The sequence below is a fragment of the Hordeum vulgare genome, chromosome 6H, assembly GCF_904849725.1.
Source record: "Hordeum vulgare subsp. vulgare chromosome 6H, MorexV3_pseudomolecules_assembly, whole genome shotgun sequence".
Classification (NCBI taxonomy): Eukaryota; Viridiplantae; Streptophyta; class Magnoliopsida; order Poales; family Poaceae; genus Hordeum; species Hordeum vulgare.
Window position 1 is genome coordinate 180,245,014 of NC_058523.1, and position 23,047 is coordinate 180,268,060.

At 44.3% G+C, this 23,047-nt stretch overlaps 3 pseudogenes; 2 read left to right on the top strand and 1 right to left on the bottom strand.

Annotated features, from left to right (window-relative positions):
- Positions 1 to 480: 480 nt before the first annotated feature.
- Positions 481 to 1,389, bottom strand: LOC123404103 (annotated as a pseudogene).
- Positions 1,390 to 2,897: 1,508 nt separating this feature from the next.
- Positions 2,898 to 6,085, top strand: LOC123404105 (annotated as a pseudogene).
- A 15,740-nt stretch (positions 6,086 to 21,825) lies between these two features.
- Positions 21,826 to 22,748, top strand: LOC123404102 (annotated as a pseudogene).
- The last annotated feature ends 299 nt before the right edge of the window (positions 22,749 to 23,047 follow it).

The window sequence follows — 23,047 nt, forward strand, 5'->3', positions numbered from 1 at the left end:
AATTGATAGAACCTAAAATTGATGAAATACCTGATAGATGAAGACTAAAAATTGCTAAATCAACTACTCCTCCAGAATGGCTGGTAATACCACTTAAGGGCGGATAGACTGTCAACCCAGTGCCGCCGCCCACTTCTACTAAGGCTGAGCTTAATAGGAGCAAGAGACTTGGTGGAAACAACCAGAATGATATATTATTTAATCGTGGAAATGCCATGTCAGGTGCATCTATCAGAATCGGAACAAACCAATTACCAAATCCACCTATCATCGCCGGCATAACCATAAAAAAGATCATTAAAAAGCGTGAGCCGTTATTAAAACATTATAAAGTTGATGATTCCCACCAAGAATTTGATTGCCGGGTCGGGCTAATTCCATATGAATCAGTACGGAGAAGCATGTGCCCATCACTCCTGCAATGGCACCGAAGATGAAATAGAGAGTCCCAATATCCTTGTAGTTAGTAGAGAAGATCCATCGAACCAGATTTGTCATTTGTTGTTTTTTAGAAATGAAAACTTTCCTTATCAAAGAGGGGCCGGGGGGCTGGAAGAGAAGAAAGAGAATAGTAAATGCTGGAAGAGAAAAGAATCAGAATTACTGAGCTACCCCGCTCTTTTTTTTCTAATTCCCTTCTAAGATCCCCCGACTTAAACAAGTCGAGAGCATGCTCGTGCTCCGCCTTTTCGAGACTTGCCTTGCTCTTGGGGATTTCTTCCCACCGGATCCTCTGTTCCACTTCCAGGCACCTCCTTGCGGAGCTTTCCGCCTCAAGGAAATCCCGGTTGTGGGAAACAACATTTTCAAGGAAAACTGATCCTCCCTCATTCTCCCGCAGATCTTGATAAGACGCTTGGAGAACAGTGAAAGAATCAGTTGCGTGAATATGGAAAAGATAGGAATGAAGCGCTTCATCGACCAAGTAGGGCTCGATCGGTAGATAAGGCCCTACTCTTTGATAAAGCGCCACAAATTCCTGAATGACATCTTGTCGCATAGAAGAGAGCTTTTCTTCCATTAGGAAGAGCTTAAGCCGCCCAGGTATGTCTTCCAGGGGGTATTGTGATTTAGCTCATTCTAAATGAACGTAACCCATCCCGGATCCTGCTCGTAAAGACTCAGATAGAAGTTTAGCCCTGCTAAATGAGCTAGAGCCTGGGGGTCTTGAATCTCCGGCGGGAGAGTGATCAAAAAGGAGGAGCCGATGAAGCACGAACAAAAAAGATTGAAAACGGCTATTACTATTAATATAAAACGCCAAAGGAATAAAAATATAAAAATCGAAAGTAATATAAAATTATATATTAAGGGAAACTTAATACATATGAAAAAATAGAAAGTAGTAAAGCGAGTAGTGGAGAAGAGCCATCGAACCAGATTTGTCATTTTCTTTTCGTTTTGAAAACTTTACTTATCAGAGAGGGGCCAGGGGGCTGGAAGAGAAGAACTTGAATAGTAAACGCTGGAAGAGAAGAACCTTAATACTAAACCAAGTTTCGGGAACTTGTTGGTGACTTGATTGGTTCCCTTCCCCCAATTTGCAAAGGATGATTCCCGTGAAGGTGATCTCGATCGCCATTCTATGATATTTCAGGATGCTTTTGAGAAGCTTTTCCTTCTATCTAATGCCGGCTACCGACAACTTACTTCATGCTATTACTAACACTTATGACTGAGCCGCACTTGCTTTCCAAAAGAAATTGAAACTATCATGCCTGAGACTAGCCAATAGAAGAAAGAGCCACAAGCAAGCCATAGCAGCATCCTTTTTCTTTGCTTTCTTCAACAATGCGAATCTACCTCACTCCTCATCATAACTCAAATACAAATTCGAGTTCCAAATTGATATTTTCTCACGTAAGCAATAAAATTTGAAACCAATATTCATCATGAAACTTCAGACACTGATGATTGTGAGGTTCTGGAAGAGAGACGACGTAGGCCATATTACATAAAGCATAGTGAGTGATACGCAATGCTGGTACCACCATGTTTTTTTCCTCACTTTATGTAGCCACACTCGTTTGTCCATTTCTACTTATTATTTCTGTTAAATAGTATCCGTTGGTTGTAGAAGCACTAGCGTTCAGGGATTGCAAAATCCATAATATCAAGAAGCGGTAGGAATCTGGCTAACTTCGATGCGGATAACGCGCTGTAGAACAAATTGGATCAACCAAAGTAGACCTTGATCGAAAGGCACCACAAGGTGAACCAATAGAGTGTGGTGTAAGCGGTGAAGCGGAATAGGAATTGGAACTGCTTGAACTAGAAAGGGCTTCCGCTACCGCGCTACCTCGGGAGGTCCGGAAAAGGTATACTCGCTTCACTCATCTGTAATGGTATCCTCGAAAGCTAGCTAAAGTGGGTTCTAGACAAAGTTCTCCTAAGCAGGGCGGAAGGAAAAACAAGAGCAGTATAGCTCTACATTACTCTTCGGGGGCCTCGTCTTACTCACTCATCTTCTACTAATCGGACCGTGACAAAACAACCAGCCCAGCAATAGGCAAGGACTGGCTGAAATCCCTTTCTGGATCCAGTCTATCCGTATCTGCTGTCCCTTCTGCTTTCTGTGTTGATGGAGCTCGGTCAGATAGTTCTGGTATTGAGAAGGAGGGCAATGCATTGGCATCGTCCAATCCCTTCTGATCGGTTGTCATATTGAATTGAAGATTCTCGTATAGTAAGAGTTCCTCCGGTTTCCTACCTAGCACATTCTCTGTTGTCTACGCCAATATTTGACCTGCGAGTAGAGTGTGGCTGGTTACATACGGGGGAACTCAACCTACCTTTCGAAGGGTAGACCTTTATAGATGAGTGAAACGAGGATTTAGGTATATAAGGAGACGACCCGCAATGCAAGCCAGCCTGATACCGACTTTCATTGATAGGCCATGAAACATAGAGAATGGGAACTTGTTCGCATGTACCTCGACCGCAGGTCTGAGAATGACGAGTGTGCTTTCGCCCACAGCTTCTGTTGCTTAACCGGCTCGTGGTGTTTATGGTCCTGACCTGGTACAACCGCTAAGCTCATTTTTCATTTCCAAGTGTTGTTACTAGCCTCGAGAGAGATGTTTCACAGGATTCACCTGCAACTGATAAACCAGGGGGATAATACCGAAACAGTCCTTTTTTCTAATCATAGAGGAGCCGTATGAAGCTAAGGTTTCATGTACGGTTTTGCAATAGCGGTGGGAGCTGTGATGTTATTATCGACTATGATTATCTAACAGTTCAAGTACAGTTGATATAGTTCAAGCACAGCCAAAATATGGTTTTTTATGGAATCTTTGGTGTCAGCCTATAGGCTTTCTAGTTTTTAGAATTTCTTCTTTGGCCGAATGTGAAAGATTACCCAGAGGGGAAATTAGTTGCAGGTTATCAAACCGAATATTCCGGTATTAAATATGGTTTCTTTTTTCTTGTTTCTTACTTATCCTTATTAGTTTCCTCTTTATTTGTAACAGTTCTTTACTTAGGCGGGTGGAATTTCTCTATTCCTTACATATCCACGATTCTCCCAGTGTAGGAATCACACTAGTTATCTTGACCTTGATTCGGTCAAGCAGTTTTTCCTTACTATACTCCAGTACGAACAGGAAAAGAATCTGTGTACTCAACAGTGCATTAGTAATTATCTGGGATTTCTTTTGCTCTTTAAAGCAAAACGGTGTCTTGACTCTCAAGAATAGTGCGTGTTAATATCCATGTAGATAAAGATAGAGATAGCAACGAACTGGATGCATAGTAAAACTCGAAACTTGTGACTTGTTCTCGTAGGCTAACTAACCAAATCATAGGATCTAACACGAGACCGGATAAACACCGCTACCCCGCCGCGTCTATCTATATAAGCTAATCCCTCGACCTCAACCGACTCCCAAATCTCAATTGCTTTGGCTCTCTCTCTCCCTCCCTTTCGCCGCGTGCGCCGTCCAATCCAAACCAATCCCAAGTCCCCACCCGCTCGCGGCGAGCAAAGAAAGATGATTTCTCCGGACGCGGCCCGCAACATCATCGGCAATGTCATCTCCTTCGGCCTCTTCCTCTACCCTGTGTAAGCCACCGCCGCCATCCCCCTCATCCGCTTGTCTAGTCTACTCTCTATGGAAGGTGGTTGGTAATTAGGGTTTGATTCTGATGAGGGGGCGCTTGCTTTTTGCTTGTACATGTGCAGGCCGACGTTCTGGCGGATCATCAAGAACAAGGACTTGAGGAGTTCAAGTCGGACCCGTACCTAGCGACGCTGCTCAACTGCATGCTCTGGGTGTTCTACGGCATCCTCTGCGTCATATTCGGCTCAGCAATGTACGCCTCCCCGCTCGCCATCATGGTACGTACCCATCAATCTCGCTCCACGTGCATAGATGTCTTTTTAGATCTATATTGGTAGATGTTAGTGATATTGTTGGGGAATAGGCGTGCGTTCCCCTTCGGTTGGTGGCGGCGATGATGTTGTTGGTGTTGTGTGGATGAGGGTTTCATAGGTTAAGTTGTCGTGTATGGTCACTTACTGTTGGGTCAGTCAAGGATTTTTTGGACCCAGCTGTCAGTGACACGTTGCCTTTGCAGTTCAGAATGGATTGGTGATTCAGGGGTTCTACTGTTTAAGATAAAAAAGTCGATATTAATTCTTCTGGAACTTCTATTTAAAAACAGATTAGCCATATTCATCTTCTCCAGTCTCCAGGTTCTTTTCTGATTACTCATTAATGATGGGTTGCCATCATCTTTCAAATCTTTTGCATGATCTAGACATAGTGATCTGTGAAGGATCTTGCAGCTTACTCAGGGCAAGTGACTCATTAGGTTATAGTTGAGGCATTCATTATGTACCACTATTAGCATACCTTAGTTGCTATTTGTTCTGGTAGCATGGATGCGGAAGCCAATTTTGGAACCAAATCCATCTCTAAAAGATGCATCAATGGTCCTGTTTTAACCATCGTGTCAAATCTCTTCTTTCCCCCTTTTTACCAGTAAAAACCAACGTGCTACCTTTTGGGCTAAACTGTCATGGTGTTCGTGTGGCACATCCCAAGACCATGTTGCTCTATGTTCCGTCAAAAGGCCTATTGTTCGTTTCTACCTAAAAAGATACCGTAGCCCCTACGTGTCCTCTGATTATCGATGCGGTATCCTTGGTTACTTGCAGTTGCATTCAATACAGGTAGTTATGTTGTACAATTGATTAGCCAACCAAACTTGTTCTGTTGTTCTCGCCAAACTCGTTGGCTGTTGATTGACGGGTCTGGAACGGGAGGAATATTTCATCTAATGAAATCTTTCATGTTCAGCTTCATCATAAACATATGTGTTCACCTAGGGGATGCAAGTTTCAGGTGTGCTAGATTTCGAATCATGTGTTCTTGGATGGAGATAGTACATGTGTTCCCTGTACCAGTCTGTGCTTTTTTTGATCTTCCCTTGCCAACTCTGTGAGATGATCACGTTGAAACAGAAAAGGGATCCTGTATGTCGGTTTCTTCTCGTGGGTCATGTGGTCCAGGTGTAGAGTTCACCAATATTACCTGTGGAATTTATTTACATTTTACATAGAACATAGAATCAATCTTGTTAATTACCTATGTCTGTGTAATATATATTTTTTTTGAACGCTCGAGCTGTTGCATCCTCTGCTTGGAATTAATGAATATATATTTTTGCAGGGAGGAATTAATGTGTATTGTGGGTTGCGTGCAGGGTAAAGTGATCAAGACCAAGAGCGTCGAGTACATGCCCTTCTTCCTGTCGCTGGTGAGCTTCCTCAACGGCGTCTGCTGGACGTCCTACGCTCTCATCAAATTCAACCTCTACGTCACGATCAGTAATATCTCCATCTTCAGATTCCAACCAAATCTTATATAACTTGAGAGTGTCTCTCTAACCGTGTCGGCTCTTGTCTTCGTTCGTGCACTGCAGATCGCCAATGGCCTCGATGCGCTGTTCGGCCTCGTCCTGTACGCCTGCTACTACAAGTCGACCCCCAAGAAGGAGAAGAACGTCAAGCTAAAATGTGATTGAAGGCCCGCCCGCTTCCTGGCTCCTTGACTGCAAAAACAAGTGCTAGCTACAGTAAGAACAAGGGAATGTAGAGACCGAGACTGAAAGAAAAGGCTAGGCTACTTCTATTCGTTATTCGTTTCCCATATGATTTTCCATATTTTACAGTAAAAAATAGGATGTTTTTAGCCATTTATTGTTAGTACTGAAATCAGGCATAAAGGATTTTACGGGGGGTAAAGAAGTTATTTCAACAACGTTCCTGTCATCAAATCCTGATTCAACAAAGCCATGCCAGTTGTGTTGATCGTTCCTCCGATTCAAAGTTCTCTTGGATTCCAAAAAGCATCGCTACCCGCATACTGAAGTTGCTTAAATCTATTGAATTCCACCTCTGCACCTCTTTCTTGGGGCATATGTGAACCTATAATTGATAGTAGAGCGTATGCTAAATCCCCAACCCTCATGATGCACTTCGTTTGATTCATTCCGCTTATCGTACCACTTAGAGCTTTCAAACCCTTTTCTTAGCGCTGCGGTAATATGTTTTTATTTAGAAATAGGAACAGTATGTTTAATAGCTCGCATATGTGTGTTTTAGATTCTATAGTACTCGGTTCTTCTGTTCGACGAGTTTTGGTTTTCCTAGGTCTAATAATATGTTTACTGTTCGTTTTCACCGGAGGAGGCAACTAGAAATCCTGTTTTGTCAGTAGGTTGGCGTACAAGGAGGATAAAGGAAAGCCCGTTTGTAGTTCAATTCGTTAGAACCAAATGGCACGTTGAGAAACGAGAACTTCCACATGCCGAGCATCATTACCGTACTGGTGACTATACCACCTGTTCAACTATTAGCTTTCTTGCCTTATCACAATCGAATGAATTGAGACAACCGGAGCAACTGGAACTACTACATCTGAGAGAGATGAGGAACCTAACCTACGGTGAAAGCCCAAAGCCTTACGCATTTCTTTAAGAATGGGTCTAGCGGGCGTATGGAATCCATGACCCCTATCTCTTCACTTTCTTAATTATGACAGTCAAGTTGAATCAATTTTACGGGGTTTCTTACCCGTTTTTCCAGTCTTAGTAAAGTGCCATCAATTGGATGAAAGAATCCCGCCCTCTAGTCGAGTGTGAAGGGAGGAGAAGAGGGAAGATGGTTATTCTTTTTCTTCTAGGCAAGGAATGGGTAAACGCAGCCCTGTAAGGAGTAGGTAGCTCTCAGCCCTTCCCGGTATGTATTCATTGGTTGCTGTAAGCCCTACTTTCGATCAATAAGTAATACGCGAAGTCGCTAGCTCCACGTGCCATGCGCATCCTTTTCTTAACCTTTCAATCGAGAGTCATCAACGCTTGCCTTGCTTTGCTTGCCCAGTCTATTAGTATGGCATCCCTTCTCCTTAGTCCTCTTTGCCCCGTGTGCCGGTGCGCATCCAGCTTTAGCAGGAGATAGGAGTTTTTGTTCCGCTAAGGAAAGGAAGGTATTCATCATAGGCGCAGAAGGTATTCGTCATAGGATTGAGCTGAGCCAGGTATGTCACATCACATAGCTTGCAAGCCCAGGTGATTTCTGCATTACCAGTCGAGTCGAGGAACCAACTTAGTAAAGAATAACCTACTTTACTTGTTTCGTTATTCTATAGCCACCTAATAAAGGGAAGATTCCTATCAGAAGAAGAAGAAGTTGGCAATCTACTAATCAAGATCGACCAAAATGGATAGTTCCATTAACTATATGGCATTTCTAGCCCGAAAAGTATGAGGTACACATAGGTAGGGAGCATCATCGTACTCAATCCTGCTTAGGTAGATCAAGACAAACGGATCTACTGTTCCGCAAGAAGTGACTCGTTTCCTTTTCTGGGTAAGAAGAGGGGAGGTCCCGTCGACCAAGAAGAATACCTTCTCCAAGCAATCGAACTCTTCCTTTCTTTCTATAGCCACTGTACTCCAGCGAGGATAAGACGGATACGCGATTTCTGCACTTCCTCCGCTTGGCCCTCAGTGGATAGCATTTTCTTTTGATAAATTGGCAGGGACTGCGTACCATTAAAGGGAGTCAGTGGGCACCATAAGTAGTAATCGAGAACTTGATGAACATACCAACGAGTATGTGAATCCGTAAAACAAGTGGAGGTTTTTCTTCCTTCCCCGATATCCCTCGCTCTACCCAACTATCTAAAATGGGGCAGAGAAGGATAAGCAAAGTAGGCACACGAATATTTATTAACTAAGAGTTTTCGAGACTTCATTCTCTTTTTAGTTTTGACTCTGGGTCCGGTACAGGTTGACGCGGAGGATAGGGATGGGAAAAGAAGCCCTAGCTTTGGGAAAGACCGAATCATAACATGAATTTCAGGGCATACTTAGTAGATGCAGATCTAGGTACTCTTTCTTCCCCAGATGGGGAATGAGCCAAGCCGATCCGTTGTTGGCTCTGAAAGTGCATTTGCTAGTTCGAAAGAAGCTGAATCCGGGTGCAAATGGGATTCCAAATGATTCTTATGTTTCATAGCATGCTGCGCAGACTCACTTGGTAAATAGCCTTCCCTAAAAGAGGCAAGGTGCTCACACATGAAATTCCCTTTTGAAGGATATCCTATTTTACTTTTATGCCATACTTGGGCAAAGCCATCGAGACTATATCCATCACCAGGAAGAAGAGAAGCGAAGCCATAATTTCTTTAGGATAAGCCTGACATATCTAGTGCAGTAATAGTGGTCGAATTGCTGCATAGCCCCCCTAATATGAATTTGGCAAATCCTAATTCTAAAGTTAGCGCACCATTGAGGTAAATATTAGTAGGCACACAGGCAGCCCATTGCAAGGAAGGAAAGAGCAAGAGCTAGGGCTAAGTGCTCGAGTTACGGTTCTTGACTCGGAATTGTAAGCCGAAGAAGCATTCCTGCGACCTGGTCGTATGAATGGTTTCTTTCTCAATACTAGAGCTAAATAATTAGGCGTCAAAATTCAAAGAAGGTTTTCCTTCACTTCAACCTTAACCATTGACGGAAGATTCATACCTATGAATATTCCCCTCCTCATTTGCTGAAAGCACTTCCTATAGCGAACCAGGCAAGGAACATATCGAGTAGGCTAGTACAAATTCCTCCACATCAACAACAAAATAGGCATATGAATCTTAAGTAGGAAATTCCTTCATCTCAAATGAGGTAGGTAATCTACCAGAATTTATTTCCATTTCCAGGTAAGATGAGCGGAGATGAGTTTATCAGCACCGATACCCCCACGCATCGTGGCCGGTTCCCTCGGGGGTAGAAACTTAGCTTGGAGAAAGATCCCGTTGATCTTCGAGCTGGCCTTTTCCTATTGAAAGTATGGTGTCTCATAAATGCTTTGTTAATGCCTCTTATTCGTAGGATCGGTCCAAAGCGTGGCTGAGTTGACGTTGATAGACTTGTGCGTGCTCTGCCGCTCGTAACCTTTTTTTCTCCCATCGATCGAATCAAGTAGGACTAGTTTCGAGAGCCTCTCGCTTCTGATTATCAGTCATATCGTCGTCGAGCAGAACGCGCAGGGAAGGAATCGTCGAGTTCACTGGGAAGAATGGCGTCCATGCCAACGACTAAGGAGAAGGGGACCAGTGGCTATACAGATTGACGTCCGATAAGCCCAGAGAGCCTCGAGAAGGCGATCTGGCCAGTCTCCTCCGACTCAAAAGTGTTTGTAGCTATGGTATGGGTCTGGTCTAAAGACCAATGAGTCAAAAAAGGGGATATCCTCTTCTTTGGCTACACCAACTAATGTAGTAGATTGCGTTCCCGGAGGACACTTTCTCCATTTCGTCGGTACTGGTAACAACGGATCTTGACCTCGTTTCTTTTTCTTGTTATTTGACTTCTTGGAATGGAATTCTTCTCATGATAGTCACACAAGCGAAGGAGAAGAGGATGGGTCCCGAGGGAACACTTTTTCTTCTATTCTAAGTTTTGATTGCACGAGCAGCATAACAACATAACAATTTTGTGTAAGGAAGTAAGGAAAGACTCCTTTCTTAAATTTAAGGACTTAATTAGCCTGTCGTATATAACAGATAATGAGTGTCAAAGAGAGTTTCCAATGGGTTACATCAAGTTCCATTCCCAGTATGCGAAATCAGTAAACACGAATATCTATATATAAGAAACTTCTATTCCAATCCACAATCGGTCCAACAAGGCAACTTTCATCAACTAGATCAATCAGGAATAAGCAATATGTCGTACCTTATCTGTCATATTTGCTTTTCGGTAAAGGGTACACACTACTTTATTTTTACTTATTCAATTCTCTGTCTTGCTAAACACAAATCCTTCTTTTCTTGTATGGACAAAATAAAAATGAGAACTAAGTAGGTTTCGACCCATTAAAGGAGTCAATGGCACGCACACAAAGCAGGAGGAAATCGGTACCCCGCGAGGCTAGCGAAGTCGGCACAAGAAGTAGGCGGAGTAGAGGCAGCAGTTGCGGGCTCAGGTGCGGCTAAATCGCAATCAATATTCCCATCTGGGGTCGGCGGAGTTGGTAGAAAGCACGGTTGGCGATAAGCTGGTACTAGTTTCATTCTTTCTATTCCAAAATCCAATACCCGGAACTGGTAAATCAAACAATGTAGGCACACGTTGGCACAGTTCTGTAAATAAGAGATGTCTCATCCGGTTGAGCTGTCGCAATCAGTCTTTCTCTTCCATTCTTAGTAGCAGATCCAACATGACTGTATTAAACCTTAAGCAATCAGGGTTAAGCTAGCTCATTGCGTGAAAGTGGAGCTCGTATTATACACCTTGACCCCCACCTTTTTTGAATCCTTCCTCCATATATATTGTTATATAAGAAAAGTCCCATAACTGCCTCATTCAGATCGATTCCAGTCGCCGCTACGGTCACATCAATCCGTTATGGCTCGGACCCTCTTAGCAGCTGGATCCTTCGGGGAGCCATAGTAGGGATTACGTCAGTACATTCTTAGGAGAGCAGTGGGTTATATCACCCCTATTTTGTTTTGGACCTTATTTCTTTTTTAGGCATGGGACCAAACCAAGGTTGATCGAAGATGAACATTCCTATGGAACTCCCCTTCAGACGACTTCTCTGCGCTTGCCCAGCACCTTTCGTTTTATGGACCAAGACCAATTTCACCTCAGACCATGGTCAAATCATAACTGATTGGATAACGTTCTCTCAAGGACCTGCAAAACTCTCTAATGCGGATAATCAAACGTTGCTTCAGATGTGTATGAGAAGGAAGCGTCTCACAGGACTCTTAGATAGAAACCAGCATAGTCTATGAATTAGCATGAACAGTTTATTGAACTTGGTTGCACTCGTAAAGCGAGCGTGAAGAGAGCAGCGAAAGAAGCCCACGGAACGGAGCGGTTATTTTTCCTGACTAGCAAGTGGACAGGCTCGGATGGCATAGCTGATGTGTCATGCTAGGTATCTTTTATTGGCCATTTTTTGATTTCTCTCAAGGGATTGAAGACTTTCCTCTATACTGACAGAAGCAGAGAGGCTAGTAAAAAAGAAGGAAGCAGGCCTGGGTACACATGGTAATAGAACCGACTGGAGATCATTCAATCAGACGTCTTCCACAAAGTAAAACTAGAGTAAGTGGCGTAAGATAAGATAAGATAGATGTTCACTTTCATCGACCAATGTACCTGAAATTCCTATACGTAAAGCCGAGAGCTAGAGAGAGTAAATGAGACGTTCAAAGGGTGAAGCTAACGCTTCCCTGGCCACTAGGGAGTCATCAAAGTCTGAGTCCATACACTTGGTAGCTAATACTGGATCGTCAAAGATCTGATTCTATTTCATAATACCTTCTGTCTCTCTCCTAAGGGATCCAATCAGAAGGAATTCCCTCGCTTTGCTCATGATAGTCAGTCTAGTTCCCTTTTCCCTTTTTGTTGAGTTTCGCCTCTCCTCCTTTCCTTGTCTCCATTCTGATTGATTCGCTTCTTCGTGCAAGCACTTGGTTCGCCCCTTACTATAACCATCCCACTCAATCTTTTACACCGATGTTTCATACTCTCTCGACCAGGTCATCATAAGAAAATACTGCCAAATCTTTCCGAAATGAGAGAAGGAGGGAAGGCGCGCTACAACTAACTGCTGAAAAACGCAAGATTAGCGCTAAGATGCAACCATAGTTTAAGTACTAGCGTCCCACCCCAACGTTCTTGTACTTCAAAATACTCTCCCCCGCTTGCTGCTCGCCTCAGCCAGACGTTGCTTATGTAGTGGTTGGCATTCCTACGTGCTCCGACTGATCCCCACTGGAGATTATATGAGGGGTCTTGGAAACTGTCGTGACGCTTTGGTGACGAAGGTCACCGGGGTGACTATGGAAGCATTCCATGGTAGTCTCTGAGTCCCTCCTACTCAAACAATATCAAGAACATGTCGTGAGCATGGGGTTTGGTTAGGCTTGGTTTAGTTTGTAAGAAAAGATAGTAGGTTGAGGGGCTTCATTGATTAGTAAACCTACGGTGCTGGTAAGGTCGGGACCGTGGTCGTCGTCTCCGCTTTGCCAGCCGATAAGATCACTGAGATTGACCAGCCAGTTGGGTAGGTTTGGCTATTCCTTTCTATTGAAAAGGAGTCAGCTGTCTGCGCGAGTCACCTTCCTTAGGCTCCGAGTCACCTTCTTCTAAACTCCGCTGGACGACACGGCATTCTCGTTCTATAGGCTGGCCGTACTTGTGATGGTTCCCTAGGATCCAATAAATCCACTTAGGTCTATGTTGCCGCGATATTTTTCTATGGAAGCGGGTGGGCTGTTTTTCAGAAGTTCGGCCCGGTTTTTCATTAAAAAAATCAAAAAGGGGGGAGGGATTGACATTTCTAACGCATATTTTGTCGTACCGGCATGGCCCCACTGATTTGTTTTCAATCGGAGCATCAAGCAGCGCAACCCGGTTCTACTTGACTAAGCCCCGTGCTCGTCCAAGGAGGGAGTTTGCTTTACCCAACTCCCCTTTTTGATAACAAGGCAAAAACCTCCGACCCGACATTCATGAGTTTCGAATGAAGAATGAAGAGTGCCCTGCCCCTCTTTTTTTTCCCTAAATCTTGGATTTGGAAGTTGGTAAAGACCCACCCCTTGTTTAAGTCAGAATGAGTCCCCGAGACATTGGCTTCCGCCAACAGTGAACTATTAAGCATTGCATCCCGCGCATATTCTACATTATAGCCTGCAACTAATTCAGCTTCCGCTTCTGGGAGAACAGAGGGAGCTCGATCAGTTTCTGCTAGACGAGGAATAAGAAACATAACCAATACGGGGAACAAGAGAATACCGGACCATATCTTCTTTTGCGCCATGACAATCTCACTCGAATTACAGGGACCTACACATATTAGTACTGTATACCGGGGTCCCCGGCCAGAACCACACGTGCAAGTTTCCCTGCATGTGGCTCGTCCGTGCTTTTATCCGAGGCGCTGCCTGCGACTCTGCATGGGAGAAGAGGGCGGAACTGCAAACTTTCGTGTTCAGAGCATTGCATTGTCTAAGGGAGTAGGGTGAGTAAGCTGCGCCTACCAAGCTAAGCTTTCGTCGAAAAGGCGTCACTGCTTCCTTTTCGGCGCCCGCCCTTTATTTAGATGTTGGGGCAAGGCAAGCCCAAGGAAAGTCTAGGTTAGCGCTCCATCTCGGCCGGCATCCTGCTCTCGAGAGGGTGTGGTCCTTGAGCGAACTGGTCATGTGCTGTTTTGCCCCAACGCAGGGGCATTTGGTGAGGAGCTACGGTCCGGTGGTTGACAAGCCACTGATCGGAGGCGACTGGACTGGAGTGCTTTCATCAAATGATGCATGTGGGCTGAGCCATTCCCATCCCAAGTGGTGGCCCGATTCGGCCTAGCCTGGTCGGAAAGAGGTTCTAAATCTCGAATATGCGCACCGAGAATAGATATCTATGTTAGCTAGAGGGGGTGGGCTTTCCCCTGGTAGTCCCGCTGCGTCCTCTGATAGTCCGTCTCGTCTCATCTTTCTTTGGCTATACTTGTAGCTAGCCATATTGGCTCCACATTCCACCCTTTTTGATTTCTGACGAAAAAGGCAGTCATCAGTCGCCCCCTTTCCTATTTAGCTTTGCTTGCTGCCTATTATGAGAATAGGTCCCGGTTCAAGCGGCCCGCCTTTCATCATCATCTATACCAGCTGCCACGCACGATCCCATAGGAACGATTTCAACGCCCTAAGAAGCAGAACGCGCCATCACCTACAGCCCTTTCCTCTGCCGGGGACTTTCACGAAATGAAAACGGGCGGCATCATTGTATGCTCGACATTAGTTGCCCTGGTGTATATCCCGGAGTGCTCCTATGGCCGATCTGTCACCCATACATGAAGGCCTTGGCCCCGTCCCGTGTGGAGAATGCCCCCCTTATGGCACGGCTTAGTCTGTTATTTTATTTTGTCAGAGTGGATTCGGACCGCCACTTCTCTGAAAGCATGGTTCTTGCCTCCCTATCTCCTCCCTCCTTTGAGCTCGTCCATTCATTGGGTGATCCCTTGCTCTCACGTTCGAGTGTTTGCTCGTCGTTTAGGCTGGTGAGTTACATTTTTTCTCATTGCAGTCGCCTCCAGGGTTCTTCGCACCTGGGTAGTACCAGGACCCTTGTGCCCCGAACTGCACTGCCCGCCCTATGACCCAAAACCCAAAATGAGCCTTGCGAGGAGACGCGGACATTCCTCATGCTGCGGTTCCCTCCGGTCCGTTCCCGGGTTGGGTTAGGGGAAGATCCGAGCGATTTCCTTCGCGGATCCAAACGTGCTCACAAGGCGCACAATAAGAATAAGACCAATAGAGACTTCATAAGGGACCATTTGAGTTGCAGATCGTAATGCTCCTAGAAAGGTATATTTCGAATATAGAGGACGTTCCCAACAATCCACGAGAATATCATACCCAACTATGAACCGTACGAGCACATCCTCTATCACCCTCACCGTGCTTACGGCTCTATACCCCAACCCAACTTGCTCTGGCCCTGGGTCCTCCCGCATCTCTTCCTCGGTAAGCGGACCGTGGAAGATGGGGAGTATCCGCTTGGGACTGATAGAAAACAGCATATGTTTTCCCTCCTGACCCCTATAAAAATCTAGTGGAAGTCCGATCGCGTCGGAGACATCTTTATCTGATTTTGAGGCTTCGTCGTCCGACTCCTCCAAAATTATGTTAGGATCGGCTCGCTCATCCTCATCATCCAACAAGAAAATAGAGATAAAACAGATTTGTTTCAATGACATATCTAATCAGACTGAAATTGATGTCGAAGACACGATCATTCACATCAATTGAAGCAGGCAGGAAGGGCGCAAAAGCTACCGTTTAACGAATGCAATGCAAGAAAGGTAGCTTGCTTACTCTCCATCTAGCGTGCGTTGGCGGCAAGGAAGGAGGCATTGGAAAGACTAGACCATACACATTAATTAGTACATGAAAGAGGCATTCGGGAAGCGACTAGTCGCTTCTGGCGAAGCTTAACAAAGGCCGACTACTACATAGAGACAACTACTACCAGTCATGAGCGATAGTGAAGCCGTCAGAGGCAGAAGCTGTCGCTTGACGGACGAAGCCGAGCCGATACGATAGGCGGGTGAAGTGAGCGAGACCAAGACGGGCCAGACGTGGAGTGGCGAAGGGGGCCTACTATACGTATACGTGACTAGTAAGCGGTTCAAGACATCGAACGAAAAATCAAGTGAACTAATGAACAGTGTGATTGATCAGACAAGTACCAAGGAGCAAGAAAATGTATGCGTTTTAGCAAGGGATGAGCGCGAAATCCGTTGCTTGTTCTTTCGGTAGCCTTCTTTCATTTCCGAATTTGCTTGCGAGCAGTCCTTGCATTAGTATGAGTTCGTTGACCGCGTAAGGGCGATCCATCTTGATGATGAATTCCACGATAACGAGAAATAGAAATTAATCGTTCGATGTCTGCTCGTTCTCCCCTCTTCAATTCCCAATGAACAACATGATCTTGAGCTATCATTTGTTCAATTTGGTCGATCTGATACTTAGTTAACTCATTCATCTTGATGTTCCCACTGATACCTAATCGATAACGAAGCTGAATGGATTTTTCGGTCCAATTCCATCCATTTTTGTTGAGGCAATTCTGACTTGTTCATCGGGAAGTGATCTAGCTCCTGAGTTATATAAGATTCTTTATCCTTATCTTTCCTGGTCTTCTCGGCTGGAATCTACAATCTACACCACTCCAAACACACAATCTCGATTTCTCTTTAGCTATGTCCAAGAGATTTACTTATTTGCCGCGCTGTCAAACCTTCCAATTCCAAAATCCCACCCCCAAAGACAAGCGGCGATGATCCGTACATCGAACGCCTGTTTTGAGAAGAGGGCATTGCTAGGATGGTTTGATCGAGGGTCACAACCTGACTAGACCCACACATCCTAGCAATGTGGACTATCCTACTAAGCTAATGAAAGAAAAATGACACGAAGATCGACATGAGCTAGACATGGATGTATCAAGCCTTTCCTTATGTTCTCTCATACAATGAACCTCGCATAGGAAGGGATTACTTAACCACGTAACTATACCCACTCGGGATAGGTGTGAACGCATTCACACAATCCGGGATGAATAAAAGGAATATCTCTAGCAAGGGAATGTGCTTTCGAACTCAATCGAATTCACAACACTTTTTGTTTTTTAACAAGTGTTACAATACGATGCTTTTCGTGGATTGGATTGGTTTTAGCAAGGATAGGATTTCTGATCGGATAGGAAACGGAGGAAGCAGGAGCTCGTCCCTAATAGCGCTAATAATTCGTATTTCATTTATCGTAGGTTCGCTAATGCGTAGGATGCGTAGGAGCCGATGTCCTTTCCACGGAGCCTAGCATTTGTAGTGGTACTTCCGCTAGATATGAGAAATCCTCTCTTCTATTACTTCACAAGTAGTGGATAGGTCCCGCCTTAGACTGCCCCCTTTCTTTCGGGGAAGTACTTATTCACGTAGCCTTTCATGCCCATGCCATTGCTTTGCCTTCGCTTTTCTTCCTCTGGGCATCAAAGGAGGGCGTAGACCAATATTTAATTCTAAAAAGCTCTTCATCGCTCGTCCTTAGGAAACGGACTCGCTTCGCTAGCTCTAGGTGAATTTGCAAAACAGGGAAGAAGGGTATTTTATTTCGAAAGTCAACCGTTCCCGTAACCAGAACCGAACAAGGAAGCAGGGCGTAGACCCGTTACTTCTTACTATGGTGGAGGGGATGCCATTATTCCAATGCGTATTGACTACGTCGTAGGAACAGCGATAGCGATTGCGTGGGAACACCTTTCGCTCGAGGAGAGGAATGCGGACAACCGGCGAATAGTTTTCAGATGAAGGTACAGATCCCCTCTTCTCCCAAAGCTTTGGACCCTCGATTGCAGCAATGAACTCAGCGTCCCACTTAACTTACTTTTGGTACTTTTGAATCTTGTCCCATCCCATAGCTTCACAAGTGAATCTACCTATGGATCCATAAAGTTGATCATTACTTTTCAAATTCTTATCTCCTGCTCTGATTCATCTTTGGAATGTAACCGGACATATTACAAGGCGAAAAACAGTGATTTCATCGATTCCGGATTGCTCAGTGTCTCCCTTTCCCTCTTTCCTTTCACTTTCCTCGCATAACGAAAGCATGATATACCCGAGCCGAGTATCTTGTTAGAGTAGTAGATTCCGTGCTCGAGATGATGTGTGTGACCAGGCAGGAGATTCTTTTACTCCAAAGCCGTTGCGCAGGTTTGTGTGTGACAACTATGTCGATCAGTTTTTAAAGACGCCCAGAAACTATGTCTACAGATTCCGACAGAGAGTACAAGTGGTGCCATCGGAGGAAGCTGACAACCTCAGAACAAGAATGGAAAAAGGATTGATTGCTCGACGAAGTAGTACCAACGGGATATATTAATCACTAGGTTACGGTAATATGTGCTTGTCTCCGAAAAGAAGGATAAAAGGATAGATTAGCAAAGCAGTCACTCCCCACGGCAGATGAAAACGATACCGACACATCTACTAAATCATCTTAACAACCTTGAAGATACGGGATTATATAATAAACTCATTTAGTTGATAGATCATTATTGGATTCTTTTTATTGTGACCAAGATCCATGAAATAGCTATCTTTATACTATGTTATAACTAGCGGATACTTCCCATTCTTATGTCTTCTTTCCTTATTATAACTCATGTGCTTAGATAAAATACGACGTTTGAGTTTGGACATAGCCAATTTCTACTTACGGTGCTAGGCCTTTTCAAGCAATGGAAGGCAGACTTGAATGCCAATCAGACATGGCCAGAAGCTTAGATAATATCACTAGTTTCTCTTGTTTATCACTTAATGAATAGTCTTATTTGTCCCAGGGAGCGAGGAGAGAAGATGACAGGTTGAGCAGAGAAAGGTGGGTCATTGTCCCAACGTAGTAGTATTTTGTTTTGTTTTTAGCTGATCTATATAAAAATAATAGAATAAATAAAGGCAAAGGATTTGGTTCAGTCGTCAAGTACAGATTTCCTTTACCCAGAGTTGGGAACTCTGAATAGTTGTTTGAATACCGAATGCCTTCCTTGCGCTTCAATTCCTCTTATCCAATCCAACTTCCCGTGGGAGCCAAGCAGAAAAGCAAGTCCTCTAGTTATGGATGCAGTACTGACCTCACTAAACTTAGGAAGAACTAGTTCAAGTAGAATTAAAAATAGCGAGAAGTGGATGAAAAAGGGATCGAGCCTAGCTCGAAAACAGCTGCTCCTTCCCTCTTTCTTGCTTGCTTTACTCGGTATTTAGTGAAAGATTAGGCTTGGTAATTATAGTTACCAATGGTAAGGATTGGCACGTGAACTTTCCTTTTTATCGAGCTCGAAAAAGCAATGGGTGGGTTGGCTGTGAAAGGAGAGTAGAGTTTTTTAGTTTAGTAAGAAAAGTACTGGGTGAGGCTCCTCACATCCATAACATATTATCTGTACTCTTTTTCAAGCATGCCTCTTTTTAATGACTCTCTTTTTCAACTTAATTGTGGCATTTCATTCTGTTATCGACTAATGGTTGACACTGGAGAAGCATTGAAGGCTCCTTCCATAGATTCCAAAGCCCTTTTTGCTATTATCAGAATATTCTGACTCCCTTGTTGTCTTATTGATCCGACCAACCGCAATAACAACATTGCCATTCGGGGTTACGCGAGTTGGAGTATTAAATAAATGGAATATTCCAGCAGGAGCAACCGAACCATCTTCTCGTTGTCCTTCCATTCTTCTGACCAAGAAAATAGCTCTTGGTCATAAGAAACCAGCCGGAGTTCGAAATCGGAGATAAGAATTGAACCGATTTCAGGCACTTCCCTCAAGCCGAAACTGGAACAGGAAACTTGTAACTTCTAGCCGAGAAGGATAAGAGAGGTTTGTCTTTCTTTGTCTTATAGTGATTGTGTGCCAGGGGTCAGCGAAGAGATGGGACGCTATTGTCCCGGACTACTTGGACTAGTCTACTAGGACTCGGGGGAAGAGACTTGTTTGTGATAGGACGAGAGATCAAGTATAGTGTTCGGTTCAAACTAGGCAACCTCTTCGTTATAAGACCGAGAATAGTATATGCCCCGTCTCACCACTAGCTAGGGCCACCAGCATTAGGAAACTAAGGAAGAGTCGTATGGCTAAGGAATTCAGGGCTGATAGAGCTCTTGGGAAGAAGTCAGTATCCAGCTTTCTTTCATTGATATCACAATAACAAGCGAGGAAAGGACAGTCTTTCAAGAGAAGATAGGTCTTTTTTTTCATTAAGGGATTGCGGCGAGTATTGCTTGTTTCCCAGATCCGGTATCAGGACCTGTTGATAGATGGGATGGACCCACCCGTTTGACTCTTATGAATTGATAGTTAGATACTATTGCTAAAGGAAAGTAAAGATAGTGGTTTGTGTTGCAAAAAGCTAGTTCAAGGTCAGGCTCCGTCAAACAGAGTCGTCAAGAACGTAAAGCTGAAAGAATGAAGTGTCAAACAGTGATTGCGCACAGAGGTTAGTTAAGTATAGGAACTATTGTCCCTAACGAGAATTATGCTGCTGTCCCAATAAAAGGATAGTTGGACGGTATCGATTGAGGGAATAGGGATAGGTGGTTAAACGCGATGTTGCGCCTAACTATATAGAACGGTGATCCATGAAGAGAAGTCGGCCAGCTATTAAGTCAAAGAAGTCATCAACCTATTACTAGTGTCAGTTCTGTTAAGAGGAGTCATCAACCTATTACTAGTGTCAGTTCTCTTCTTCCTCTCTACCAATTGAAAGTAAGTATTGATTTCGCCTAATAGGGACAAAGCAAAGTAGGGTGGTCAAGTACAGTATGCCTGGAGTTCGTAGTGCCCACTAGATATCATTGGCAAGTTATAGAAGTCTTTCTCTCTTCTGAGATATCATTGGTAAGTGCAGCGAGGGGAAACCATCATTTCTGTTGCTGTGTAAAGAAAAGATAGGACAAGGGTCTTGCTCCACCCAATGGAGATAAAGCACGGGGATCCGTTAAGGGCGTATTGAATCGATAAGAAGCACTTGAATTCTAGTGGGCCCGTCTACCCAACACTAGCCCCGGATCATTTATGTATTATCAATTGATAGTAGGGGCACGCAGGGGAAACTCTTTATATCAGTTAAGTAAACTACTGATTGTATTGTGGGTTGGGATCACCTTTGCGAGTCAAAGTAATTTTCGGAAAGACATAGAGGAGCTCTTATGCGTGGACCAGTAGTAGCCCTGTCCTCTCCACTTTTTTGGAAGATGAGTACACATCGGGTAATCCGTCCACGAGAGCCCAATCACAAGAGGCTCATACATAAAGCAATCAACCCATAGCCCAATATCGAGACCACAGCCTATTACTCAAACCACAAAGGATCCGTCTTTCATCGTCCAATCTTCTCGATCGAACATATTGACATCAATACTCCTTTCCATGGCCATTCACGGCCCGCGAAGATCAACCACTCGTGCCCGAGATCACTATCCAATCAAAAACCAGACTTCCAGGATCCATCTCACTCAGACCCTTTTGTAGCGGATAACAACGGAGTGGGGCTATCGAATTGATATGTATTCGAATCTTAGGAGCTGGTAATCACTGATATGCTCATATTGGTGACGTTATTGTTGCTGTAATCAAAGAAGCAGTGCCCAAAATGCCTCTAGAAAGATCAGGCAGAAGTAAGACGAGCTGTAATTGTACGTACATGTAAAGAACTCAAACGTGACAACGGTATGATAATACGATATGATGACGGTTGTCATTGATCAAGAAGGAAATCCAAAAGGAACTCGAGTTTTTGGTGCGATCGCTCGGGAATTGAGACTTATGAATTTCACTAAAAGAGTCTCATGAGCTCCTGAGGTATTAAAAATACTAGTAGTAGAGACTATGATATAGTAGGGTATCAGAATATAGATCAATTAGTAGATTGTGTCTGACGCATATACATGAAAAAAAAGAATAATTAGATAATAATAAGAATAAGAATTCTAATCTTAATAAAAGGAAGGGTTCGAATAGCATCTACTAATATTACCGAAAACTTTGTGAAAATACTTCTACGAGAAGGTTTCATTGAAAATGTTCGAAAACCATAGGGAAAGTAACAAATCTTTCTTGGCTCGTGCCCCTGCTCTTGGTCTTCAAACTAGTCATTAATGGTCGGCAACATAGGTACCCTTTTTCGGTATGCGTTGCGAACACTTTCATTTTTATCGTCTCATCTTCTCTGGAGAAGCTCAAATCGAACGGATAGAGCAGATGGTCCAACTACAGAACTTCTTGTTTTTCATTACTTCCATGGTCGTGCCCCGTGGCACGGCAGCACCTGTACTATTGAAATGGTTCGTCAGTAGAGATGTTCCCACTGGTGCCTCTTCTTCCAATGGTACTATAATTCCTATTCCTATCCCTTTATTCCCTTTTTTGGTCTATCTACATTTAAGGAAATTCATACGCTCCATGGACAGAGCAAAAAGTGGAGTGTTGGTCAAAGCAAGCCGCCCTATTCTATTACCAGACAAAATGGAGAGAACCTCATCCGCTAGAAATGCTTTATTTCGTTTTGTTCCCGTTCTTCATTTCCTTATTATCGAATCCATGGGGGACTTGTCATATTTAGAATTTTTTTGCGGTCTGCTCTGTTTACAATTCTTTCGTACTCTCTTCTCTTTACCACGCGATAGGTCAGCGAAGCGTGAGCGGGCGCTCCGAAGTAAAGGCCAAACACTTTGGCCTAAGGGGAATGAGCAAAAAAATGACAAGATGAGATGCCCCACGCACCCCCATATAGAAAGAAGGGTCGAAGGTTTTGGGCATGTAGCTTCCCCCCCCCCCCCGCCCCCCGCTCGTCGAGTGGTGCTTGTTTGGGGGGTGTGCCACCAGAAAGCGGGCTTGAAGCTCTCACCTTACTAACGAGCCGACTGCTGATGGCCGTTGGTCACGACTACTACAAAAAAGTGAAGATGAATCTTTCTATTTCACATGGAGGAGTGTGCATCTTTATGTTGGGTGTTCTTCTGTCGTGCGACCCGATGGCTTATGTGCGACTTGTGGCCCACGCCTCCTATTCTATTTGTTCAGGGCGGGCGGCGTGAACTCTGATTCGATCCGGGTATTCAATCCCGCCGCTGAGATGCTCAGTTGACTCCTTAACCTTGATAGGAAGATGGCTTATTCCAAAATTCGTGCATAAGGGTAAGGAACTTTGTATGAATTAATGCGAATGGGTGTAAGCCTCGCTGCTCGGAAACACCTAGTGCTAACCACACTGAGAGACATGAAAGCGGAAGTAATGCCAGTTGGCGAAGTGGCGTTAAGCATCCCTAGCGGTACGCAAAGAGAGCTCGTGATGATATCATCTACGTCCGTACCGCTCCTCGTGGAGTAGATCCCGCATCCAACCAACCTTTTTTGACCAGGGAACGGGAGAATTCCCACTACCGCTGGCAGGCCAGCCGGGCAGTGAGCGCGGTGGGAACGG